A 7,333-nucleotide genomic window follows, 5' to 3' on the forward strand; every position below is an offset into this window, starting at 1 on the left:
AAAAAACATTTGCCATTTTTTCTTCTTGTTCTTAGCATAAATACTAATTTAATGATTATAAATGTAGACACAGCCGAAATAAAAACTGCAAAATTAACAATGTCGCGTGAGTGACCGAGAAAAATCCTTCGCAAATAAAGAATGTGCCATATTTTGAAATAATAATAATAATGCATGATATCTCTTATTCATGTAAAGAATATTAAATGTTCAAAATATTCATACAATTCACAGAGTTTTCCCATTATTAGTAGAAATGTCTAAAGTCATGTATATTTGAAGTCGCGTGAGTGACCGCTCCTTTGTGGCTATTATCTCAAAAGTTAAAAACTAGAGACCCTCAATTTTTTTTACCACTGATAGTACTCCTAAAGTTGTACAAAAAAGTATTAAGGGAGAATAGTGAAAAATGTAATTGTTTTCGATTTATTTAAGATTTAAATTTTGATTTTGCCTCTGAAAGTCGTGTAAGTGACTGCGGAAGTGCCCATATACAAAATGTGTGATTGTGTGTGTAATGTTTTGAAAAAGATAAGAAAGATGCATTTGTTTGAAGATGCATTTTAAAATATTTGTAAGAAGAAATGTATGATTCATCCACGAATCAATATGTGAATCATATCTTCAACTCGATTTTGAAATGAAAACCTGACATTCCATTCATTTTTTTGCATTTTCGGAAAAAATATGTCAAATGAACAGAACGACTTGTTGCATTTGTTTTCATTTATTCTGACATTATGTTCGTTCGTATACTCAATAATTTGTACAAATTATTACAAAACGTTGTTCGTTTACCTAAAAGCCCAGTAAAAGAGAGTAGATTGTTCAATTTGATATTAATACAAAATTTGATATCATAAAAATTACAGAAAATGCATAAGTAATGCAACGAAGAAACTAATTCTTTATATTTTTAGGCAAGTTCAAGAAAGAGGACAATATATTGATGCAGGAAGTTTAATTGTTTCCAGGGAACATACCAAATCAATTTTTCTTTTATTGTTCATTTTATTTTTAATATTAAATTCAATAAAATAATTGTGTTGGTTCTTTCTGTTTTAATTTGGCGCTGAAAATATTTTCTTGAATCAGCTGTTTATTTGCTGAATCTTACTAAATTTTGTCTGTTTACTTTTCTCAATATTATGGCAAAAGAGAGTAAAAACGGCTTTCTCTAGAACTTACTGAGTAAATTTTACTGGAAAAGTAACCAGACACACCTAAAATTTACTCAGTAAGAATGTTCTTGTACCATCAGCTGATATTTATTTAATCAAATGTTTTGATATGTTTTTTAAACAAACAACGAACATGTTTCCATGCTTTCTAAATTTTATATGGATTTGGTATTATTAAACATTAAAATGGATGAAGGAAACGCAAGTATTTATAAACAACAAAAATGTTCCGCTTGTTTTCGATTTTTCTAATTATAAAAAATGCAGCTTTTTTTGTTTGTGCCAGATTGTTTCTGGTTGTAATCAACTGTGTTGATACAACCTTTTTACAAAATGTTGTTCGTTTACTTTTTGCAATTTTCTCACTTGAAAACTGAAAATTCGTATTTTACTCTCTGCAAATTCTTACCTATATACCATAATTTAGAGGTATATTTTCTCCTTTCTGACAAAAGCTACCCTGTATAATTGTACCATGACTAGTACCTATTCCTTTTATTTTATAACCGATGTGCGATATAAACGTGTTAAAGGGGATATACATATAACATTTAATCATGATTTAACCCTACGGTCAATAACCAAAAAAGTATACGTAGATCAATAACCGTGGTACATTTGTACCCATCCAAAGATAGCTCTGTAACTCATTAAAAAAGTGGACTATCGTGAGGTTTTTTGTTTTAAATTAGTCTATGCGGATCTGGTCTAGATGTAGGAACTCAAAATTATATATACATTAAAATAATATATATTTAAATCCATGCTTAAATGATAATCTATCTAAAACAATCATAGTAAATTCGTTATAGCTTTCGAATGGGTTAAGCTAATTGTTTTTGTCCCTGTATACCAAGGGAAAACCATGGTAGTTTCGGACTTCCACGAGTCGCCCTGATGGCCCCATGTTGTCTAGGGCCACAAAAATTTGCAGAGGGGTTGAGGAACACCTAAATAAGATCCCAATAAAAAAAATAACTAAAAAAGCTTAACCCATTCGAAAGCTATAACGAATTTACTATGATTGTTTTAGATAGATTATCATTTAAGCATGGATTTAAATATATATTATTTTAATGTATATATAATTTTGAGTTCCTACATCTAGACCAGATCCGCATAGACTAATTTAAAACAAAAAAACCCACGATAGTCCACTTTTTTAATGAGTTACAGAGCTATCTTTGGATGGGTACAAATGTACCACGGTTATTGATCTACGTATACTTGACCGTAGGGTTAAATCATGATTAAATGTTATATGTATATCCCCTTTAACACGTTTATATCGCACATCGGTTATAAAATAAAAGGAATAGGTACTAGTCATGTACCGCAGTCGGTACACTACGATTTTTAGTGTACCGCTGTCGGTACACTACGATTTTTTAGTGTACCGCAGCAGGTACGCTAAGATTTTCGTTGTGCTCCGGAACAGTAACGCTAAAAATATTTTTAGTGTTTGTGTACCGGTACAGTACGCTATTTTAGTGTACCTATCCACCTTGGTACGGTACAGAACACTATGGAACGGTACCATAATGTTTATTTTCGAACGCTGGAGAGAACACACCCCGAATAAAGGCCGTGCCCAATTTGTGGTATATCGTGAGCCCTAGGTCAATTTTCCAACGTAGAGTTTTTTTCAGAGGATAAAAAACCTATTGGCAGATAATTTACAATTACATAGCCACGTTATAAAGAAGGTCCCAACCGATTTTGGTGTTTTAAGTGTCCATCTCATATTGGAACTTCTCAACGCCTTTACATGTTCATTTTTAATACTTCCACATAAATGAAATCCATACATCCATACCCTCATACGTACGTAATTGTTTGTATATTAAATGAATGTAACAGAAGTCATTAAAGGTCTTTTTATGCGACTATTTTCTCTGTCTTAATAACATTACAATTTCAAATAAAAACATTAGCCAGACATTCCAATGAAATTCTAATAAAAACATTCGTAAATGTGATACAATGAATTTAAAGAGCATCTAATACAAATGCTCTTTTTTAAGTCTCTATGGATGAAAGTGGAGCTCGTGGTATGTGCTAAAGAAATTCCTCTCCGGAATGAAAGCCCCCGCCGAATAAATTCAGTTTAATTAATCTCCCAATAAAATGTCTCCATTTCTTAAATGTCATTAGCTGCTGTTAAGCTTGTGCCGTCAAACCCAACTATCACTCACAACAATTCACTTCATGCCCCTTAGTTTGAGTTCGATAAGCACAGTCGAACTAAGTTGCGTACGTGTGGTGTCCAAGGTTTCGTACGACGCATTGATCGTTTGAATTAATGTTACCATTCGTAGTACATTGACGTATACGCTAGAGATAAAAGAATCCTACACAGATCTGGACGTGTTCTATAAAAAATGATAATTGATTGTGGGAACTAATACCAGCCATGTAACAGCAACCGGACATATCCATTAAAATCGATACACTATTTTCCATTGTCATTTTTCATGAGAATAGCCAAGGAGCTAAAGTGTTGACACATTGCTTGATGTCTTTAGTAGGCAGTTGTAGTTTTTTTCCATTTCCCATTGTTGTTTTAGTTGTTGGCAAAGCCTTTTAGCAGCAATTGCTAAAGACCATGCCGTCCGTCACTGTTGTGAGGCCACAGAATACAACATACGTTTATAGAACTTGGCAATATGTTTCATATTTCTTTTTATGACGTTCTTTTTTCTGTTTTTGTTTTCGCATGGTCAATTATGTATGCAGTCGTATGAATGTGGTAGGATTTTGTGACACGATGGGCCCCAGCAATATTCCACTGATGAAAGGTTTCCTATAGGATTTCTATAGATTTTAAGGGGTTTCTATAGATAGAAAATATGATATGGTTTATCTATATATATAAAAGAGCTTAGTGTTAAGTGAGTGAGTGAATGACAGATCATCGCCCAGACGAAACGACAAAAGCTAGAAGCTTGAAATTTTGAGTGTGGGTTGTTGTTGGTGTGTAGGCGTGAGATTAGGCTGGGTTTTTGGAAATTCGAACGAATGCTACGAAAAGTACTAAAATGTTCCAAATATGGTACCCTTTGTATTAGGCGAACGCGAAGAGCTAGAATTCTGAAATTTGTATTGTGGGTCACTGATGTTAAGTTAGAAAGCTGTACAAAAGGGTTTTTGGAAATTCGACGTGTGTACGAAAAGTACTAAACTTTACTAAATTTAGTTCTCATTGTATATATATTGAACATATATAGCTAGAATCTTGAAATGTTATATGAAATAAAGGTATGGAAAGGTTGTAGTACAGGATTGAGGTAGCTTATTTAGTACTATTTGGACTTTGCTTGAATGGATAGAGCTGAAAACCTGAAATTTGGAAGTAAGATAACTGTTGAAATTCGTATTTATGTGTACGAAAAGTACTAAACGGAACTAAATTTGGTACAATTTGGATTTGCGTGAATGGAGAGATCTGGAAACCTAAAATTTGGAATAGTGGTTGCTGTTGGTATATAGAATTGAGATATGGGAGCATAGTACTTATGTGTACTAAATGGTTCCATATTTGGTACAACTTAATTATGTGTGAACGGATAGAGCTGGACTCAAGAATTTTCGAATTAAAATTACTGTTGGAGTGTAGAAAAAAAGTACTAACTGATACCAAATGGTTTACAAATTGTTGAACAATTGTGTGAACGGATAGGGCTGAAATCCTGAAATTATGAATTAATATAATAGTTTGAATGCAGGATTGAGATATGTCGATAGTTTTGAAAATTCGTAATACGTGTACTAAATGGTACTAAATTTGGTACAATTTAGATTTGAGTGAACGGATAGAGATTGAAAACTTAAAATTGGAATGGAAAATTACAGATTTAAGGTGGTATTGGAATTACGTACTTATGGATACGAGAAGCACAAAGTGGTACTAAATATGGTACAATTCGTTTTGTGTGAGCGGGAATCATAAAATTTGGAATTAAAATTAAGGATTGGATTGTAGGATGAGACATGGAGTTGATTTTAAAAATGCGTAATTATGTGTACTTTGGGTATATTCTACATATATATGTATCCGAAAAGACGTTGCCTTTTTGGTAGTAGAACTTAAATATGTGATTTTTATGACTTTCTGTAACCTATGCTAAATTTCATTTCATTTGGGCAAGTTTGGAGTAGTAGACAGATTTGTGTAAATCGATTTAAAGCCAACTTGACACACTCGATTCGGTATATCTCAGCATTTTAAGGCCTTTAAAGGCTTCTAACGCATAAACAATGCATTTTAATTTTCTGTTGTCTAAAAAGGCATTTTAAGGCCTTTAAACGCTTCTAACGCCTGAAAAACGCATTTTAATTTTCTGTGGTCTAAAAAGGCATTTTAAGGCCTTTAAACGCTTCTAACGCCTAAAAAACGCATTTTAATTTTCTGTGGTCTAAAAAGACATTTTAAGGCCTTTAAACGCTTCTAACGCCTAAAAACGCATTTTAATTTTCTGTGGTCTAAAAGGCTTTTTAAGGCCTTTAAACACTTCTAACGCTTAAAAACGCATTTTAATTTTCTGTTGTCTAAAAAGGCATTTTAAGGCCTTTAAACGCTTCTAAAGCCTAAAAAAACGCGTTTTAATTATTTGTTGTCTAAAAAGGCATTTTAAGGCCTTTAAACGCTTCTAACGCCTAGAAAACGCATTTTAATTTTCTGTGGTCTAAAAAGGCATTTTAAGGTCTTTAAACGCTTCTAACGCCTAGAAAACGCACTTTAAATTTTCTGTGGTCTAAAAAGGCATTTTAAGGCATTTAAACGCTTCTATTTTCGTGTATTTTTTGTGAAACTCGGTTCAGATTTATATATTTAGCTTCCATTTTTAATGGTGCACCAATACCCCTATATTTCTTTTGATTGGTCTTAAAAGGCATTTTAGGCCCTTTAAACGCTTCTAACATCTAAAAAAACTTTGGTCGGTTTTATACAAATGGTACAGTAAAGAATCCAAGTTTACCCAATTGTCATGGAAATTTTCATAGATTTCAGAATGGTATGTATGTATGGGGTTTTGTAGTAGGTTCAAATATTTGTGTAGATCACGCATTTAATTTTGCCTGATTCCATTTCAAAGGTCCTGTAAAGATGATATGTCCATTCTATCTACATAGTGGTGAAGGGTATCATATAGTCGGCACCGCCCAACTTACTGGTTTTAATCTGTGTAATAAAATAAAAAAATGGATTTCGGAAAATAGTGCTCATGTGTGTGAAGAGTACTAAATGTTAATAAACTTGATATTAGATGTAGAAATAGAGGTGGAATTCAGAACTATAGTACGACAAATTATACAGTATTCACGATTTCCATATGAAATATTTTTTTGTATTCCCCTTCCGCATACGAAGTAGCGGGCACTTTGCTAGTTTATAAATAAAATACACTCTTTACAATAGACTATCGCCTTTTACGGGTGTAAAACGGTATATACACTAGAACTTTTTACACGAAGATTTAAACCCACTGGGTTAACGAAAACGGGTTCAATGTAAACGTACTATAAGATGATCTGTATAGATTGGCTATAGAATAAATAGAAAACCTAAAGAAAATTTATAAATAGTCATAAGTCTATAGTAGACGTATGTACAATATCAATTCTGAAGCTGTTCAATCTATTCCATGTTGTTCCATAGTTACTTTTAGTTAATTCGTTCATTGGAACACGCCAGTTAAGTCCGCCAATGAACGGAAAGATCTAGGTGAACGAGGGCAAAAAGGAATGATGGGAGAAAAAGGAACTTCATGAACGAAAGATCGAGGTTTGTGTCGATCGTTCCTTCTGCGGAATAGTTTCTTTAAACTAGTTTGTTTCCGAAGTCTATACAATTTTTTTATTAAAGTTCATCTGAATATTAAAAATGATGTCTGTATAGAAAGAACCATTAAGTGTCTTCCAAGATGCAATAATAAGGTGATTTATCAAAACAAAAACATTTGTTTTTGTCCCAACCCAGCCATGGCACTTCGAATTCAAGTAGAAACTACGCACTTTGACAGTTAACCGAATAGTGAGCTGCGCTACATGTACTACCTATTTATAGTGCCATGATATATCCCACATTAGAGATTTATAATCGAGAACAAAATTTCACTTTTCGATTTTTCCTCTGGCCAAAAAGTCGATTT

This window comes from Musca vetustissima, unplaced genomic scaffold (genome assembly GCF_032173495.1).
Source record: "Musca vetustissima isolate MV318-11 ecotype Yass unplaced genomic scaffold, APGP_CSIRO_Mvet_v1 utg1913, whole genome shotgun sequence".
Lineage (NCBI taxonomy): Eukaryota > Metazoa > Arthropoda > Insecta > Diptera > Muscidae > Musca > Musca vetustissima.